At 43.8% G+C, this 21,311-nt stretch overlaps 1 protein-coding gene across 1 annotated transcript in view; it reads right to left on the reverse strand.

Moving 5' to 3' along the window:
* Srd5a2 (steroid 5 alpha-reductase 2) overlaps window positions 1-21,311 on the reverse strand; it is a 47,178-nt gene that overhangs the window by 19,069 nt on the left and 6,798 nt on the right. The gene's annotated exons all lie outside the window — the stretch shown is intronic.

The following is a 21,311-nucleotide window of genomic DNA, read 5'->3' on the forward strand; positions in this document are numbered from 1 at the left end:
TCTTTTTCAGCACTTTGGGTATTCACTAAAAGCTTGCAGCAACCCACAGGACTCTGCAAAGAACAGGCTGAATTTCATCAATGACAACACACCCTGAGACGCTAACTTACCCTAGGCTCATTTACCACGCTCCTGCCCTCTGCAACTTCAAAACTAATAGCCCATGTTCCAAGTGCTGGCGAGAATAGGAAGGAGTGGGGCTCTTTCACAGTCTCATTCCCAAAGAGAAGCTGTTACTCCACCTGGCTAGTGGCTCCCTGCAAAGCTCTGCTCAAAGGGTCTGTCAATACGCCACCTGACACAATGCTGAGTGGTTTAGAGGAGAGTTAATGCCTTTTAGTGTTTTGATAGCTTTGGTACCCTGAGGTGATGACAGGAAGAGTAAAACGTTTAAAGGGAAAAGCTAGGGAACGAGATGTGCACAGGAGTTTTGCGATGCTCAGAAGGGGAAAGTTGTCATTGGAAATATCAATATGGATGGGGAGTTCAGAAAAACGGCACTCTCCGAGGTCTGAGAGTAAAGATCAGCAATATGCAACCAGGCCTTCATCCACCCATACCACTCCCCTGAGGGAGCTAGGGCACCATGGAGAAATAGCTAATTGGACATCAAGGTGGGGAGGGTAGAAGGTATGTCCAGGGTGTTTTATTGAGTTGGAAAGTCAAGGAACAAGTGAAGAGGAATAGGGAGATAGGAGGTTGCCCCAGTTATAGATACCAACTGCTCCACCAGCCAAACTTGTGATGAACAGGGTGTGGAAAAGAATAATGGCTGTAGACAATTATGAATATTGAATAAAGTTCCATGAGTCCATACTGGTTCATTAAAAATGTTTAGAATTTTGTCACTCCTAGAGGTGACTATTACATTAGATTCTTATTCTGATAAAATGTAACTAGAGGGACAATTAAGCATTTATCCTACATGCCATGCCCCTCCCTTCTTACACTTGTCATCTTCAACTGATGAGCAAAAGCTTTTCTTCCCAGCTAAACAGCAGCAAGTCAATGCTACAATTAGGAAAGCTGTCGTTCGAGGGACTCCAAAATTGCCCACAGACTGTCATCTTCCCATGACTTGTTTTAAAAGAGCTACTAAGCACAAAAGAATCAGAGAAATCATTTTGGACAGGATCATGAGGGAGGCCAATGCCATCCCTTATTATAGGGACCTCACACAAGAAGGTAATCAGCACAAGCTAGTTCCTCCCTTGCTCTTAAATTCAACCCTGGAGAAATGGCAGATGTGTAAAACCCACTAGAAGCCCCCGCAGGAGACCCAGCAGTGTCAGGATATAGCACAGGGCTTTTCAATGATGCTTTTGTTAACCCTTCCCCTCTTCCTTGAAGAGAAGTCCTAGGGACCACAGCCACTGATGTGGAGAACAGCTCAAGTCACCTGGGATCTGCGTAGTCTCATCAAAAGCATACCAGAGCCCCGCTAGAAGAGCAGTAATAAAAACAGACACATACTAACTGACCAGCCTCGGACATCCATTCTCCCGGCCCTCCACATTTCCACAGCTAGCATGTTGGGATCTACATTCTCCCCTCCCCAGAGCTGCACACCTGCCTGATGCCCGGATGACAACGGCTCTGGGGAGCACTGAGGACCACTGTTTTGCAATACTTGTAGCTTTCACCTGCAGTCTCATTTCTCCTGTTTCTTTTTTTTTTTTTCCTTTAAGATTTATTTATTTATTGTGTATACAGTGTTCTGTCTGCATGTATGTACGCCTACAGGCCAGAAGAGGGCACCAGATCTCATTATAGATGATTGTGAACCACCATGTGGTGGCTGGGAACTGAACTCAGGACCTCTGGAGAGATGACTCAGGAACCACTGAGTCATCTCTCCAGCCCTTCTCCTGTTTCATAAGTTCACAGGAGGTCACTGACTGGAGCCTGCTCTTTATCCCTAGCCTAGCTCACATGACAAAGACATTCCTCGGGAGAAATGACCAAGGCAACTCTTAGGAGCACAACAACTAAAGCAATAACCAACAGTATGGAAAATGCAAATGTCCTGAGTAAATACTGAACAGCATATACTGGATAAAGCAGAGTTACCACAACAGAACAATTTTAAATAAGCCCCAAAGTATCCTCTGAGAAACGTTTTCTTCAAGGCAGGAAATGTCGGTTAAAAGGGAACTACATGACAAGACAATCTGTGAAAAATACACTGAAGAGTGCACGACTTAGAATAAACAGCAGATGGCTTTGACCTGGAAGTTCGAGAAGAAATGAGTGAATGACGAGACTCAAGATGTCATGCAGGGAGGAAATGGACCACTTATTTGTGTGTTTATGTCTATGTCTGTGTGTGTGTGTGTGTGTGTGTGTGTGTGTGTGTGTGTGTGTGTGTGTGTGTCTGTCTGTCTGTCTGTCTGTCTGCCTGTCTTTCTGCGTATGATGTGGGAGAAAAGCAGGTGCATGGCACCATACATGGTGGGCAGAACACAACTTGTGGACTCAGGCTCCTCCTTCCACCTTTGCCTAGGGTCTAAGATCCAACTCAGGTCCTCAGGCTTTCACAGCTAGTGCTTTTGCGTGCATCTCTCTGGCCCATCAAGGTTACATTTACATTTTTTTTTTCCCAATTGGGAAAATGTTTCAGTACCAGAAATGTGGCAGAAGAGATAATGATGATATTCAACACATTTGTTTGAAAAGATGAGCAGGTGAGGCCTGGTTACGGAGTTAGGGCCACAACACACATTCAGTGCTATCTAGGATTTCACACTGGGTTTAAGGCCAACGAGATAGAGTGATGGATTTTCAGAGGCAAATCTTCAGATCAAATTCCTGTAATTTTATACATGGGAAAGCTAGAGCCTGTGGTTAAAAATAATATGCCAATAATTATAGATCCAATTGATGGTGTAACAGCAAGATCTAGGTTTTCTAGGTCTGAGGAGATGGCTCAGTTGGTATTTGCCACACAAGCATGAAAACCTGGGTTTGGTTCCCTCGCACCCACATAAGAGCCAGCTGCGCCGGGCGGTGGTGGCGCACGCCTTTAATCCCAGCACTTGGGAGGCAGAGCCAGGCGGATCTCTGTGAGTTCGAGGCCAGCCTGGGCTACCAAGTGAGTTCCAGGACAGGCGCAAAGCTACACAGAGAAACCCTGTCTCGAAAAACCAAAAAAAAAAAAAAAAAAAAAAAAAAGAGCCAGCTGCAAGAGCACACATCTACAGCCTCTATGCTGTGTCCTTGAAGACAGGAGGACCCCTGGGGGCACTGGCTAGGGTTTCTAGCCAAATTGAGGAGCTCCAGGTTCAGTGAGAGACCCTGATTTACAAAATACAATAAGGGCCTGGGGATATTGCTTAGTGGTTAAGAGTACTTGTTGCTCTTGCAGAAGACCTGATTTCAATTCCCAGCACCCACAGCAAACCATAACTCCAGTTCCAGGAAATCCAATGCTCTCTTCTGATCTCTGTGGGCACCAGTCACATACATGGTGTACAGACATACACACAAGCAAAACACTCATGAGGTCTCTGCATGCACACACTCACAGGCACGTGTGCACATACATACACCATATACACATAAAATAAAGTTCAATTAAATTAAACAAATAAAGGTCTTTTGCTAGGTTCAGTTACCTATGCTAAACTTGATTACTCCTGATTGATGTTTTCAAAAGCTAAAACATACCGTTATATGTGAATGTGTGATATGCTCATCATTGCAGTTAAGTAAGACTGAGACCTGTTACAACAAGGCCTAATGACATGTTTACTTCTTCAGACATCCAGGTGCTTGAGCTTATAGTGGCTCTCTTAAAAGGACATGTGAGCCACATTCATCACAGAACCAGAAACGTGTCTGAAAATCTCAGGCATTGGAGCTGGATTTCATGTGTTGGAAACTGCATCCCTCAGGTTCTTATGTTGATGGTGCTTTGGAGATGGAACCTAGGGGGTGTGATTAATCTACTCGTGGGTTAACAGGATGCTGAAAGAGTAAGTATGTTGTAAAAGTAGCCCTTTCTGGTACATGTGTCCTGTCCTGCTGTGATACCTCTCTGCCATGTTATAGTGCAGAAAGGATGCCCTCACCAGGTCCCATCTCCAAAACACCATCAACATATGAACCTGAGGGGTGCAATTTCAAACACATGATGCAGATGCCAGTATCATGCTCTTGAATTTCCCAGGCCCTAGCACTGTAATTTAAAGAAACTTCTATTTTTTATACGTGACTGAGTCTCAGGTATTGTTATAGTAACAGAAGATGAACTAAGACAACTGTTACTTGGCTTTGTAAATTTCATATTCATTTACACACACACACACACACACACACACACACACACGCTTGCACTCACATACGCATGCATGCATGTGCACACACACACACACAAACACTACCCTTTCTGTTGGTTAAATCGGTGATGCTCATGGCTGGCTGCCGCCCACAGCAGTCATGCCAGCAGAGGAGAGGGCTGATCGGAAGAATCATAAGCCATGGTTACCTTTTTAGAGCTTTATCGGGAGGGGGGAGAGAGAGGGAGAGAGAGAGAGGACAGACGGAAGGAAAGAGCAGAAAGAGAAGAGGGGTGTACAGAGGGCCCACCCACTTTTTAGGCTGGGATGCATCGCAGGATGGTGATATAATTAAGGACAGAATCCTTACACTTTCATCTGACCATCTGCAGACAATAAGGAGCAAACAAGGTCTGGAGACTATGACAGAAATCACAGTTGTACTTTAGATACGACTTCTAGCTTCAAAGCCCAGAAGCCTGCCCTTAGATCTCATCAGCAAGCCTAACCAAAGCAGTGGGTTTGGAGTCAGAAAACTTGGACCAGTTTTGCCTTACCTAGAAACGGGGTCTTATTTCTTCCCTATAACCTCCCAAGATCACTGCAAGGTCAAACACAGTCATCTAAGCATCACTGTGAGGTCACACTTGGTCATGTAAGCATGTAGTACAGTGATGAAATGCTTGCTTAGCGTGCTCAAGGCATTGGACTCTATCTCTAGCACCACAAAAACCATTCAAATAATCTATGCAGATAGTCATTTAAATAGTAGCATGATTGACAAAAGGATGTACACACATGTTGCTTTATATCCAAGTCAAATTTATGGACTTAAACAGCCAGGTGGTCTCACAGCCCACACTTCTTATGTCTTGGCGCTCTTGGCAAACACCACCAACCCAGGGAGGGAACACAGAGGCTTCTCTGCCTTGCTGGACCTTCCTACTTCGTGATCCAGTCTCCTAGCCATGTGCTGGATCATACATAGGACCTTGAATTCTCTTGTTTTCAGAGATGCAGAAGGAAGGGTCCATTACCAGTATCACCTCTCTTAAAACTACAGGCTCCTCCTGACTCCCTAGTCCCCAATATTACATTCAGATGCAGGTCCCAATGTCCCCTATGGAGGCCCCTATCTGTTCAATCTCAACAGTGAGCACACTCATTTCCATGAATAAAAATTACCACCTCATGTCCTTCAAAATGCAAAAGAAATAAGAGGAGACTGCAGCTCTAACACCAGAGTATGTCTACAAGTCCAGTGGACTCAGGCAGGGACCTTTCCTCCTGGGCAGAGTAAAAACCTGGCTTGACAGATTCTACTTCTCTATGACAGATCTTGGGCAAGCATCTTGTCTGTAAGCTGAGGCTAATCGTAACCATAGGATTATCATGAAAATTAAATACAATGATGCAAGAAAAAAAATGATTCAAGAAACACAAGATTACTGCTGAGCATTCATTTCTCTTCAGATTCCCATTCTTGAGACCTTCAGGGGCCTAAAGGTAGATTAAATTCAAGGTAGGTTAAGCTCTCAGATGAAAAGGGTCTAGAAGGCCAACAGCAAGTTGTTTTAAAAAATAACTGTTTACCTCCTAACAGTATAGTCTTATTGGTGTCAACAGTGTCCCCAAAATGAGACCAAATGAGTCCAAACACCCAGCTCATGATGCCTCCAAAGTGAACCATGTATCCAACCCAACCTTATGGCCTCCTAAATCAATAATCATTGCTTCCTAGCCAAAGGGACATGTCAGGGCAGGTTGTCTACAGTAACAAAGTGCCAGAGGTGTGAGACACTAGGAGTTCCTTTGTTGTTCACAGCACAGCACAGTTGGTGTACAGCAGTGATGCTTGGGTGTGCAGCCATTCGGGGCTCAGGCTCTTCGGGGGGGGGGGGGGTTGGTCTTAGGCATGTAGGCGAGTAAAAACAAGAGACTGTGGAAGACTCTGTAAGTTTATTGAGAATCAAGCTTCGGGGTGAATGTGGCATATATTATTCCTATCCTCATTCATTTTTCCCCTCACACAGCCATAGGGGAAACTGGAAAATGCAGCGCACTAGTTCTCCCAGTGGGAAAAGGAAAAGAAATTTGGTAACTCCAGAGAATGGGTGGCAAGCCAGAAGTCCTGGGGAACAAATAAAGCTCTTAGGATACAAACGACTTTGCTTCGGGAAACTGGAAGCAATTCGAAATAATACATAGCTTAGTATAGAAGAAAAGATCAAAATAATGCAGAGAAGAGAAGGAGCTGGCTCACGAGACTGCAAATCGATACCAGAGAGTCAAGGCAAGTTCCCCCTTCAGGTTCGTGATGGTTTGGGTTGTTTATCAGCCTGGCAAGAATCTAGAATCCCCCTGGGAGATGGTCCTTTGACCTGCCTCTGAGAAACTATCTTGATGATGCTAATGGATGTGGGAAGGTCCATCGTAATTGTGGTCAGGACCATTCCCTGAGCTGAGAATCCCAGACTATACAAAGTCTATACAGACTATAGAGAAAGTGAGCTGGGCATTAGCATGAGTGCACTTACTTACTATTCTCAGCTTCCTGATTGTGTGTGTGATGTGACCAGATACTTCAGGTTCCTGCCATCCTGACATCCCAACTGTGATGGACTGTACCCCAGAACTATGAGACAGAATAAAGTGGCCCCTTCTCCCTTAAATTACTTTGTCAGAATACTTTATCTAAAACTTTTTTTTTCAAATGTTATTTATTTTTATTTCTTGCATACCAGTATTTTGCCTGCATGCATGTCTGTGTGAGGGTGCTGGATCCTCTGGAACTGGAGTTACAGACAGTTGTGAGCTACCATGTGGAATTGAACCTGGGTTCATTTGGAAGAGCAGCCAGTGCTCTTAACCACTGAGCCATCTCTCCGGCCTATCTGAAACTTTTATTATTATTTTATATGGGTTTGTGTATGTATGTATATAGGTATGTATGTGCAGCATATGCGTGCAGTGCCCACAGAGGCCAGAAGAGGGCATTAGATTTCCTAGAGGTGGAGTTGTATGTGGTTGTGAGCTGCTATGTGGGTGCTGGGAATTGAACCCAGGTCCTCTGTGAGTGCTGTTAGTCACTGAGCCATCTCTCCAGCCTGAGTAGTTTTATCATAACAACAGAAGAAACTAAGACAGCATGCTATGCCCTCCTATACTCTATGGCTATTTCGATGGTATGGGACCATGTCTCTTTAATTCCTTCCTACACTTCTAATGTAAATTTGAATTCTTTTATGTTCACTCAGATGGAGGCTGGTAAGTATTCTGTAAACATACAGCTTTCTGTCATTGCTAAGTGACTGTTCAGTTGGGGGTGGGTGGGGGGACACTCTCATTGGAAAGGGTTAACTGGAATTGCAGCTCCAAATTAAACCCAAAGGAAGAAGCTAAGAAATAACACATCTTGTGTCGACCAACTCATATTTAACTAAATCTTCTTCAAATAAAAGTGCTATTGCTAAGATTATCAAGCCAATCGAAGACTCTCCGCTGTATGAAATTCTCGACTTCATTGTCAATCAAAATAAATTCAGATTCTGCAAATACGTCCAAAGCTTCCATGTATTATACTTAGCTGTTCTATGCAGTGACCCTGTGTCCTCTTTCATTCACTGTCCCATTCCCCTGCTTTCTTTTACAACAAAACTCCTCTGAAGAGCAGCCCACATTTACCATCTCTATAGTGTTCTCTCCTCTATTCACCTCCTTCCCCATAAAAACACGTCTTGGCATGGTCACCTGGCACCACATTTCCAGACCAAGACCAGATTTTCAGCTCTCTTCAGGCTGGACAAATTAGTCACTCCTGCCTCGTGGAGACAGTTCCAGCAAGCACACCACACTCCCTTGGTTCTTCTACTTCATTGATTTGTCCTGATTTTCCTTTGTGGGTTTCTCCACAATCCTTTGTCCTCCAAATATTGATGTCCCAGGTCTCAGGACCTTTTTCTACTCCATCAACCATCTCTATCGATGTAATGACATCTCAAATATTAAACAGTGTCGTTATGGTCTGATTGTGTTTCACTCTTAGTCTCCTCCACAAAACAGCACTGGAAGATGAGGTCTTTGGGTAGGTGTGTAAGTCTGCAGGGCTCTACCCTAGTGAATGGACAGAGTCCTCTACTGAAGGGTTTATGGGAGTAGCTGCTTGTTCTTGCCTTTCTAAGCTGCAACACGTGAAAACACCACAAGAAAGCCGTCACCAGATGCCAACACCTTGGTACTGAATCCCCCAGCCTTCAGAACTGTGAGGGCTAAAATTCACACTCATTACAAAGTGTCCGGTGTGTGGTGCTGTCCTAGAAGAGTAAAGTCAACTAAGACAGTCATCCACCCAATCGATCACTCAGACTCATTGACTCCTCATAGGCAGCTCCCTGCTAGATGTTTCCTGCCATGAATGTCATGGAGAGTTCAGCTTTAACCTACCCAAACAAGACTCAGGATCCCCCACGCTCCTCAAACCTGCACCTCCTCAAGGCTTCCTCATCCCAGGAAATTCCTAGTTTAGTCTCCCAATTCCAGTCGAAAAATCTCTCTCCCACCCTCTGCCCCTCCACCCCTCCACTTCAGGTAAATTTATTAGCAAATTCTGTTATCAGCATCTTAGAACCTTAAGACTAGAATGCAGCCGTATCTCACCCACTCCACTACTTTGAGTTGACGTCACCACTAAGACTCTCCTGAACAGCTTTGCAAAATCCTCCTCTCCTGAAGTCCACACTCCTTTCACTATGGTCTAATGTCCATGTGGCAGACCCAGTTAAGCCCTAAGCTGGATCACACTACTTCCCCTCAAACCCAAGTCCCTAAGCATGAATTCTTAGGATTTCCTTCGAGAGTCCAGATTCACTAGGCTGGGCTCCCTAATGACATCTGCCACCTCACCTCCCATCTTCTCCTTTGTCCACCTCCCTCCAGCTGCTCTGGCTTCTCTGCTTTACCCAAGCAAGGCCAGCCTACGCCATCTCAGACCTGATGTCACTCAAGCATCCATGGGGCTTAGTCCCACCATGTTTTCTGTTTGTTGTTGTTGAGTGTACTCAGACGTCAGCCTCCCCAACCATCCTGTACAAAACAGGACCCTCGAGCCCCTCCCACAGTGCCCTTGTGAGCCCACTTTGCATTTCTAACGGCTCTGTTTGCAAGGCAGCAATACAGTGTACTAGGTCGCTTATTACTTGTTTCTTTACACTAAAATGTACAGTTCCTATGTGGAAGAAGAGGCCGAAAGATTGTAAGAACCAGGGGGGATGAATGATACCAAGGAAACGGTGTCTTCCAGACACAACAGGACTGACAGACATATGAACTTCCATGTGCATGCATAGGGACTTCACAGGTCCAAACCAGACAGGATTCCAGTGCTGAGATGGGAAAATAGTTGTGAGCTCCCACCCCTAACCAAGATGCCATCTCCAACTGAAAACTGCTCACCAAGGAAAAATTAGTCTCTCCAAGGGAGTCTCAGTGGGTACTCAGTGGGTATATAAACCACACTTAAGGCCAGACCCCATGCCCAACAGTAGATGGCCAACACAAAACAAACTCCAATGTGTTTGCCAAGATTTTTTGTCTCATTTTGCTTTGTTTGGGTATTTTTTTAACCTTACTGATCTTTTGCTTGTATATTATGGTTTCCGTTTTTCTTTCATTATAGTGTGTGTGTGTGTGTTGTGTATGTTTGTGTTCTTTCTTTTTTTCTTTGTTAGTTTGTTCATTTTGTTTTATTCTTGTTTGTTTCATTTGCCTATTTATTTTCTTAAGAAAGAGAGAAAGAAGGCATGGAGTTTGAAGGTGTGGCATTGGGGAGAATCTAGGGAGAGATGAAGAAGGGGAATCAGTGATCAGAATATATAGCATAAAAAATTATTTTCAATTAAAAAATGCAAAATTCCTAAGGAGTGTGATATTATCCATCCTGTTTAACCATTGTGTCTGCAGTGCCTAGCACACAGTGGGCATGGAATTGATACAGAATGGATGAGAGTCTGTCACCGGCTGCAAGTGGAAGACATCCAGTATAGAAATCTTGAAATTCTATCCCCCTGAAGATGTACCATAACTTTCATTTCCAGGATGGTGAGCTACATGCACTTTTCACCTATTCTTCTTGCTACATACAACGAAGTTGCTCGACATTGTTCATAAAACAAGCATAAGAGGATTCTAAGTGGTAGCCGAAGAAAGGCACCCAACAAAGACTTAGAGATCTGAAAAACAGGGCAATGGCAAGTTCCTTGACTTTTCCTCTTGCCTCCTCTTTCTAGAGTTAGGGTTCATGGAACTAGCAACCATGAGATAAAACAGAGACACAAAACACAGTGGAAATCCTCCCTCTCCCACTCCTTCTCCCACTCCCTCTCCCCCTTCCCCTCTCCTGAGACCAGAAAAAAAATAGTCTGGCAAAATAGAAACTTATAGGAAATAGGTGTTCTACCACAAGCATAGCCCCATTCCCACCCACCAGCAAAATTCAGGAAAGTGATTTTCCCCACTTCCCAACCATAGTGAGGCTGCTCACTCCTACTCTGTGGAGTCCAGAGAGACTATTTGAGGGGAGAAAGGGAACACCAAGTTTCCAACCAGGCAGATGTCAGTGGACGACAAGGATGAATCCAGAACTTCCAGCCCCCACAACTATACCAAGGAGTCTTCACATTCAGGTAACCTGGATTTCTGCCCACACCTGGCAGCAATGTGGTGGTGCTCCCACATCCTTAGCTAGAGCTGTGTGAGGAAACACTGGCGAAATAGAAGGCTCCGGGCTACAGGTACAGCTCGGTGGATGAGCATATGCTTAGCATGCATAAACCCTGGGCTCAGACCCCAACACACACACACACACACACACACACACACACACACACACACACACACACACACACACAGGCATGCACACACCAAAGCAGATTTTAGCAAGATCCAAAGTTTCATAATTCTCATATGTCACAGTGGAAAATCATTCATCATTCCAAGTACTAGGAAGATCTCGAATTGAAAGAAGAAATAATTTAAAGGGATGCCAATGCACTATAATATGTAATTCCTGGGGCTGAGAAGATGGCACAGTGGGTACAAGTGTTGTGCCACACAGACATTAAAACATGAGTCAAATCCCCCAGCGCTCACATAAAAGCGGAATGCTGTAGCTCCAGAGTTTGTAATCCTAGCGCTCTCCTGCAGGGAGAGGGTGTTAGGATCCTGCCCTCACTCCTGCTATATACGCAGCTCGGGGTCTTGCGTCTTACATCATCAGAGGCGCTGACAACTACATGGTCATGCAATCTGTGCCTTAAAAAGCCGGGCGTGGACCCCACTCTCTCTCTCTGTTCCCTCTTTGCTCTCTGCTCTGCTCCTCTCCCCACTTCCCTCCCCTGCCAGGCCTAGCTCTCCTCTCTTTCTCCCCCGCCTTTCCCTCCTAATAAAGCTCCAAAAACTAGCATTGGGTTCTGTTGTGACCGTGACCTTCCCACGCAGTAACCAGCCGTTCACCTATCCGATGGGAGACAGGAATGGAAGAATTTTAGCCTGCTGTATAAAGAAGAAAAAACAACAGAGACCCTGTCTCAAACAAGGTAAAAAGGCAAGGACCAATACCCAAGGTGGTCCTCTGACTTCTACATAAGTGACATTAGCATGCACATATCTGCAGCATTCACACACAGGAATGCACACACACATACCCACAAAACTCAACAAATAAACTTTTTTTCCAAGAAAAATGACTCCATGGTTGTGCTGGATAGTGTTACTTCAACTCGACACAAGTGAAAGTCATCTGAGAGGAGGGAATCTCAATTAAGAAAATGCTTCCATACGATGGGGCTGTAGGCCATCCTGGAGTGCCTTTTCTTAATTAGTGATTGATGGGAGAGGGTCCAGCCCATTGTGGGTGGTGTTATCCCTGGGCTAGTGGTCCTGGGTTCTGTAAGAAAGCGGGCTGAACAAGCCATGAGGAGCAAGCCAGTCAGCAGCACCCTTCCACGGCCTCTGCATCAGTTCCTTCCTCCAGGTTCCTGCCATGTTTGAGTTCTTATCCTGACTCCCTTTGACAATGGCAGTGATATGGAAGTGTAAGCAAACAAAGCCTTTCCTCCCCAAGTGGTTTTGGTCGTGGTGTTTCGTCACAGCAGTCATTACCCAGACTAAGACAGTGGTTATGCACCCTGGCAGCTCTTACAAGAGGATTTAGGTTTAATTCACAGAAACCACACGGAGATTCACAACCGTCTGTAACTCCAGTCCTAAGGGATCAGAGTCCCTCTTCTGGCCTCGGCAAGTGGTGTACAGACATCCATCCATACAGGCAAAGCACACATGCATATAAAATAAAAAATTTTAAATATGCTAACAAGGATACAGAGAAAGGAGAATTGCAGAGAATTTGTATTCACTGTTGATGAGAGTGCAAAGTGGTGAAGCCACTATGGAAATAAATGTGGAAGTTCCTTTAAAAAAAAAAAAAGCTAAACATAGAACTATCCTATGATCCACCTACGTCATTCTTGGGAATATAGTCCAAGGAACACTGCATCACAGACTGCAACCCCAAGGTACCTGCTTACCTATGTTCGCTGCAGCACTGTTCACAATAGTCACTGCCGAACCAGCCTCGGCCTCTCTCGATGATGAGTGAATTTCTAAAATGTGGCCCCTTATATTCACAATGGAGTTTTTGTTCGGCCAAAAAGAAAAATGGGATCATGGCCCTTGAAGGAAAACAAATGCAATTGGAGATGATAAAACATTAAACAGGCCGGGCGGTGGTGGCGCACGCCTTTAATCCCAGCACTCGGGAGGCAGAGCCAGGCAGATCTCTGTGAGTTCGAGGCCAGCCTGGGCTACCAAGTGAGTTCCAGGAAAGGCGCAAAGCTACACAGAGAAACCCTGTCTCGAAAAACCAAAAAAAAAAAAAAAAAAAAAAAAAACAGGCTCAGAATGACCAATTATGACATGTTTTCTCTCATGCATGGAGCCAAGGTTTTACGTAGATACATGTAATTCATACACACACACACACATACGTGTATACATGATGTGAGGGTGGAAAGACTGTTTGTGGGGAAGAAAGAGAGCTGGAAGGAGGTGGTGAGGGGAAGAAAGGGATTGAACATGGTCAATGGACATGATATAATTGAATGAAAGGTCTTTATGAAGCTTGCCAACATACACACTGAAAACACCAATAAGAAAACTACAAAAAAAGAAATATCCCAGGATTCAGTTGCCCTAATAAAGGGCACACCCTTCAGAGATGGACCCACCTCCATGTAGCTACTTTATACATCGATCTCCATTCCATTGTTTACTTGGACAAAAAAAAGAATAAGGAAAAGCATATTGAAATTTCTATGGCTTCGTTGAGTGAAAGTTTCGGGCCTGTCTGTCATCAGCGTTGCTAGTATCTCTCGTTCTATATTCTCTGCTCTGGGGCCCTGTAATCTCATTGCCACCCACAGCAACATGAGGTACAGGACTCATGGAAAGGAAGTCATCAATCTTCCATCATCTGTAGCCTCCTACAAGTTTAGAAACACACAAGCTAGGGCCCAAAGTTCCTTGCACATCAAGTGTGAGAATGGATGAAGAAATAGAATTAAGGGGCTGGAGAGATTTCTTAATGGTTGAAAGCACTTGCTGTTCTTCCAGAGACTCAATATGGGTTCCCCACACCCACATCAGGTGGTTCATGACTGCCTGTAACTCCAGCTCCAGAAGATCTGCTGCCATCTTGTGGATATGATGCATACACAAACACACACACACACACACACACACACACTTTTTTTAAGAGAAAGAAGAGGGTTACAATGGAACATAATAGATACCCTGGGAAAAACTGACACTCAATTTAGAAATGCGAACAATAGCTGGGCAGTGGTGGCACTTGCCTTTAATACCAGCACTCAGGAGGCAGAAGCAAGTGGATCTCTGAATTCAAGGCCAGCCTGGTCTACAGAGAAAGTTCCAGGACAGTCATGGCTACAGGAAGGAAGGAAGAGAAAGAAAAGAAAGAAAGAAAGAAAGAAAGAAAGAAAGAAAGAAAGAAAGAAAGAAAGAAAGAAAGAAAGAAAGAAAGAGGAAATATAAACAATGGGCTTAGATATGTCATGAGTATAAGCAGAGACCACACAAACCCACAAATCAGCTAGTACTGAAAATAGTCAAATTAGCAAAGATGAATTATAAATCCCATTGGAGATACTTCTGCTTCCAATAAATTTGGAGTAATGGGAACTGGATTTATCCTCCAACCTGGAAATACACAAGACAAATTATATGAAACAATTTACATTAGAAAATGAAAGATGGGGCTGGAGAGATGGCTCAGAGGTTAAGAGCACCAACTGCTCTTCCAGAGGCCCTGAGTTCAATTCCCAGCACCCACATGGTGGCTCACAACCATCTGTAATGAGATCTGTCACCCTCTTCTGTTTACATAATAAATAAATAAATCTTAAAAAAAAAACAACAGTTTTAAAAAAGAAAGAAAGAAAGAAAATGAAAGACGGTGTCTTCAATTCTTTTCCTGCTCCTGTGATAAAATACTCTCTCAAAAGCACCTTAATGGAGGAGGAGTTTGCTGAGCTCTTGGTTCCAGATCACAATGCATTAGAGCAAGGAAGCCACAGTGACAGTTAGGAATAAATGTATGCATGCTAGTGTTCAGATCATTTTCTTCACTTATACAGTCCAGAGTCCCCTGCCTAAGGAATAATGCTATCAACCAGGGGCAGGTCCTCCCATCTCAATGAAGGTAATCGAGATAACCCTCCACTGACATGATCATGGCCCATCTCCCAAGTGATCCTCCATCTTTTTTAGTTGACAACACTAACCATCACATACAGGGATCTCTGAGAAACAAGGAACAAAACATATGAACCTTGTAACTAACCTAGACTGCTGTCTTGAGATATTTCTAGGCTGAAGTCCAAGGAAGAGGGATTCTAAGATAAAGCTACAGGATTCTTGAGTCATGAGATTGAGACATGTGTAACACTCATTACAGAGTACTGAAGAGAGAGACACAGAGTGCTGAAGAGGGTCTTCTTCAAGTATTCAGTGATGCTAACTAGTGAATTTGTGTAAGAAAAGAATCACCCAAAGACTAAGAACAGTACCCAGCACTTACATGTGACCAGGAATAGGGTCCATATTCACCAGCCAGATAGAACACTCATGATCCATGAGACACTGGTAGAATACTCATAAAGACCTTATTTTAGAGAAGATTAATCAATTCTACCAGGGCCAGCACTCTTCTGGAACTACACACAACACATGCAATCAAGACCTGAAAGGATTAAATTATTTCCAAATAACTTCACTGCATCCTAGAAGGAAGATCAAGAATATTTACAGAAATGTAAAGATTCCTAGCTTCAACACTGTAATTCTTCTTTTGTTGTTGGGTCTTTGGAGGCTGGGTCTTGATAGATAGATAGATAGATAGATAGATAGATAGATAGATAGATAGATAGATAGAATCAATCCTGGCCTGGCTCTTCCTATGTTGCTGAGGCTGGCTCAAACCCATAATCCTCCTGCTTCAGTATCCCAAGTGGTAGGACGATGGTAACGTACCATCCCATCTGGCTTTAAGGAGCTACAATTTCTGACCATCTAATGCATGCAAAAATGTGGGGAAATATTGCCCATAACTGAAATAATTATCAGCAAAGTGATTTAAAAAATGGCATAGAAGAGCCACTAAGAGGCTCAGTGAGTTAAGGCACTTGCCACCAAGCCTGTGACCTGGGTCCCATCCCTGGGACCCATAAGGTGGAGGAAAGAAACCACTCCCACAGGTTGTCCCCAGACTTCCACACACACATGCACACACTGAGAAAGACAGAAAACTAAAAAAGAAATGGCACAGACATTAGAAAAGCAGACAAACATTAAAATGACTATTATAGCTACATTCCATGTATTCTTATAATTAAGCCAAGACATAAAAGATTTTCTAAAAATTCTAACTTCTATGCTTGAAAACTGCAGTTGGGAGGGGAAAGGTCTATTTGGCTTATAGTTTACAGTCCATCAAGGGAAGCCAAGGCAAGAACTCAAGGCAGGGGCCTGAAACAGAAAACCATGAAGGGATGCTGCTTACAGGCCTGCTTGCTCTGGCTTGCTCAGCTACATTTCTTTTGTGGTCCAGGCCTGTCCTGCCTAGGGATGGCATTGCCCACAGTGGGCTGGGCCCTCTTGCATCAGGTAACCATTAAGAAAATGTTAGCATCCTGCCCTCACTCTGGCACACGCGCAGCTTGGGGTCTTGCCTCTTATGTCGTCAGGGGGCACTGGGGGCTACATACGCACCTTAAAAAGCCGGACATGGACCCCCACTCTCGCTCACTGTTTACTCTCTGCTCTCTGCTCTGCTCCCTCCCCCCAGGCCTGGATTCCCTCTTTCTTCCTCCCCTTTCCCTCCTAATAAAGCTCTAAAACTAGCATTGGGTTCTGTTGTGACCATGACCTTTCCACGCAGTAACCAGCTATGGTCAGCGCCATTTATCATAACCATCAGAAAAGGCCCCACAGACCAGTCTGATGGAGGCAGTTCCTCAGTTGAGGATGCTTCTTCCCAGGTGACTCTAGTTTGTATCAAATTGACAAAACCTAGCTAGCACGATTATGACTGGTCCTGTGTAGATGTAACCAACTGTCTTATTAAATAAGAAACACAGAACCAATGCAAAGAAGAAAGCCAAGAGGTCAGAGCTAAGAGCTAAAACCTTACCCTTCCTCCTGCGGTGGTCCTACCTCTCTGAAAGAGATCTACTTCCTGTGTTAAAGTCTTTATAAAGACTTTCGGTTCTGCCTTCTCATTGGTTGTAAACCCAACCACATGACCGCCTTGTCACTGCCTGTATGTACAGACCTCCAGGTCTTCTATGGTTGGTATTGAGATTAAAGGCGTGTGTCTCCAATGCTGGCTGTATCCCTGAACACACAGAGATCTACCTAGCTCTGCCTACCAAGTGCTGGGATTAAAGGCGTGCGCCACCACCACCCGGCTTTCCTATGGCTTGCTAATAACTCTGACCCCTGGGCAACTTTATTTATTAACATACAAATAACATTTTAGTACAAAATAAAATATCACCATAGTTCTGGTTGTAGAAGTGACCAGTGTGGTTGATATATTGTGCACCCCAATAAACTTATCTGGGGGTCAGAGAACAGAACAGCCACTAGGTTAGGCAGAGAGGTCAGGCAGTGGTGGCACACACCTTTAATCCCAGGACTTGAGATCTCATGTCTTTGCTTGGGAAAGACACAGGCCTTTAATCCCAGGAAGTAATATGGCAGGACACAGAAAGGTACATAAGGCATGAGGAGATAGGAACTCACTCTCTTGAAGCTGAGGACTTCCTAGAGATAAGACGTGGCTGCTTGCCCTCTGATCTTTCAGCTTTCACTCCAATACCTGGCTCTGGGTTTCTTATTTAATGAGATCTTTTAAGATTCGTGTTACAGAGCAGATTTTTTTTTTTTTTACTAGTAGCCCTGTATCTATGTAACATTTTTTTTTCGGGGGGGGGGGGGAGGGATCTCCTTTGAACATTTTCCTTGAGTTCAGAATTTAGGTTCTTTCTCTCTCTCTCTCTCTCTCTCTCTCTCTCTCTCTCTCTCTCTCTCTCTCTCTCTCTCTCACTCTTTGCATCCCCAAAAGTGAATTGCTTTTCCAATCCCATTAAACATTACCAGATTATTTTTATAGAAAACTTGAATAATTTTCAGTGACACATGGCCACATACACACAGAATTTCAAATGTATTTTTAAGGACTAATTCAGGTATATTTAATACAAAACTGAATGAACCCTCTTAAAGTATACAATCTGATGTTTTAGGTGTGCGCATATCCATGACACTGCATCACATCAAACACAGCCATCACCACCAAGAGATCCTTCATGTCCTCTGTACCTTCAGCAAACCGCAGGGTATCACTTAGGGCACCATATGCTATTTGGACCTTCTAGAAATGGAATAATAAGCCAGGAGATAGTGGTGCACACTTTTAATCCCAGCACTTGGGAGGCAGAGCCAGGTGGATCTCTGTGAGTCCAAGGCCAGCCTGGTCTACAGAGCAAGATCCAGAACAGGCAGCAAAACTACACAGAGAAACCCTGTCTCAAAAAACAAACAAAAAATGGAATAATAAAGCATGAATTCTTTTTGGCTTGATTCCTTTTTCCCAGAATTATTTTATCCTTTTTCCATACTATGGCATGTGCCAACATTCCATTCATTTTATTTCTTAGTAATGGTTCATTATATATTTATACCACAGTTTATTACTTTCACCTATTGATCAACATTTGTATTATTTTCAGTTTGGACCTACCATCAAAAGAGCTGCTGCAAACATCCCCACCCAAGTCATTCTACAAATATGTGCTTTTACTGGAGCAGAGACTAACTAGAAACCAAATGTCATGAACCAAGAGTGTGTAAATACTTCTTAAACCCTTTTCAATGTTTAACTTTTTCAACACTGTCAAAATATTTTCCAAAGAACTTACCATTTTACATTTCAGTCAGCAATGCATGAAAGCTACATATGGCTACATACTCTTTTAGTTCACTTAGTAGAGTCCTAATGATATCGTAATTTAATTCTCATTTTTCTAGCTAGCTCATGATGAGAATCTTTTCATGTTCTTATTGGGCATTCAGCTATTTTCTTGGGTAAAATATGTATCTGTGTAATTTTTCCATTTAAAAAATGTAAGATATAAAGTCAATTACTAGAGGAGAAGAACGTATTTTTAATAAGTAGCACTGGAACAACTGACTGCCCATAGGCAGAAGGACTTTTGATTCACATTCTAATGCTACAGATAACACTACAGATAAGTGAATCATAGGCCTAAATACAAAACTCAAAACTGTACATCTTCTAGAAGTCCAAGAGAGTACCCTTTTGACAGAAGGTTAGGCAAAGGCTTCTTAACTAAGACAACGAATGTGGATGGATAAATGGGAAGGCTAGAGCAGTTAAATTAAATGCCCCTGTATAGCAAGAAATCCATGGGAGTTTGCTTAAGGAGGATTAGGGAGTTTATTAGGCTATAAATTGAGAACAACCCGCTAAACAAGATAAGGCAAAATCATCGCAGAGCCCTGGAAGGCTGATGGTCAGTCCCACGCTCTTCTGTGACCTAAGTCAGTCCACACTGTCCAAGTCCACAAGGGAGAGAAGAACGAGGCCTACGAGCCACTCAGGTCTTAAGCTAGCCCCAAGGCCACACCCTAGGGGCTGGTACTTCAAGGTCATAGGTGACATAGGTACCCACTACACCCTGCTTTTCAGAAGATAAAGAATTAAAGAAAAAGAAAAACTACAAGTTGAGAAAGAAATATTTGCTAAGTGCCTACCTGACAAAATTTTTGTGTTCAAAATAAATAAATAACCTTAAAATTTAATAAGAAGACAATTGAGGGACTGGAGAGATGGCTCAGCAGTTAAGAGCACAGACTGCTTGCTCTCCCAGAGGACCCAGGTTTAGTTCCCAGCACCCACATAGCAGCGCACAACTGTCTGGAATTCTGAGATCTGACACCAATGCCCATAAAATAAAAATAAATTATTTTTTTAAAAAGAAGACAACTGAATAGACCGCTATTTAGATTTGTCCATTCCATCTGTAACTTTAGGCAGGTAAAGGAACCTCCCTGAGAGACGGGGCACAGAACAGGCGAGATTGAAAGCGTGGAAGCTCAGTCATCCAAGTTGTTAAAAGAAAATGAGAGAAGCGGAGAGGCAGAGGCTTTCTACCAGAAAGGATCTTCAGATGGTTCATAGAAGAAAACAGTACCCTGCTTTGTTCAAAGTACCCCGTTTTGTAATGAAGAGTCAGCCTGGGCAACCTGGATCAAATATAATGGAAGAATTTTAAAAATGGCCCAGAGCTTGACTTGAGGCTTTGGTAAAAGGATCAGCCGGTAGATACAGATGATGTTTAGAATTAAAAAGTGGGGAGACAGCCCAAAACAGAGTGTATAGAGTGCAGGATGGTTCTAAGCCAGGAGTCACCAGATGGGGCCCCCTTTCATGACAGAGTATTACATTTCCACCCACAAATCCGGAGATGGACCATCGTTTGGGGAGCAGCTCAAGGACCTGCCTTCCCACGGCCACTCCACTCCACTCGCCCACCACAGTGCTACATGTACTTACTGAAGAATAGCACAAGCCAGAACAAGATGAGATGACCCATGTAAATCATTAACATAATGCCCGGAACAGCCAGATCCCAATAAATATTGGCTTCCCCCCCCCCTTCTCCCTGCTTCCATAATCAAATGGAAGGCAAATTGAACTGTTGGCCCCAATTCAGAGGTTTTTAAATTTTAGAGCTCCTGTGTTGGTCTGAGGTTCATTAGAGGCTTCTAGGTTGAGGACAGAAACTTCTGAAACAACTTGAGTCAGGCTTGAGGTCCCCCCTCATTGATCTACAGAATCAACAACAGGGTGGAAACTATCCCAGGTTCCAGAAGCAAGTTGCCACATCTTGGCAAAACTCCTAAGATAGAAAACTGGTGTGTTCCATGTAATAAAAAGAAGGAGGAGGAGGAGGAGGAGGAGGAGGAGGAGGAGGAGGAGGAGGAGGAGGAGGAGGAAGAGAAGAAGAAGAGGAAGAGGAAGAGGAAGAGGAAGAGGAAGACGAAGAAGAAGAAGAAGAAGAAGAAGAAGAAGAAGAAGAAGAAGAAGAAGAAGAAGAAGAAGAAGAAGAAGAAGAAGAAGAAGAAGAAGAAGAAAGAGAGGGAGGAAGGAAGGGAGGGAGGGAGGGAGGGAGGGAGGGAGGGAGGGAGGGAGGAAGGAAGGAAGGAAGGAAGGAAGGAAGGAAGGAAGGAAGGAAGGAAGGAAGGAAGGAAGGAAGGAAGGAAGGAAAGAAAAAAAATTCACGTTTCCCTCTCCAACTGTCCTTGGCCCTGGCCCATTCCTCCTCATGGGCGGAAAGGTGAATTACTCAGTTGGCCAGTGTGAGAACGGAATCT

This window comes from Peromyscus californicus, unplaced genomic scaffold (assembly GCF_007827085.1).
Source record: "Peromyscus californicus insignis strain IS unplaced genomic scaffold, ASM782708v3 Scaffold_1__1_contigs__length_55948999, whole genome shotgun sequence".
Lineage (NCBI taxonomy): Eukaryota > Metazoa > Chordata > Mammalia > Rodentia > Cricetidae > Peromyscus > Peromyscus californicus.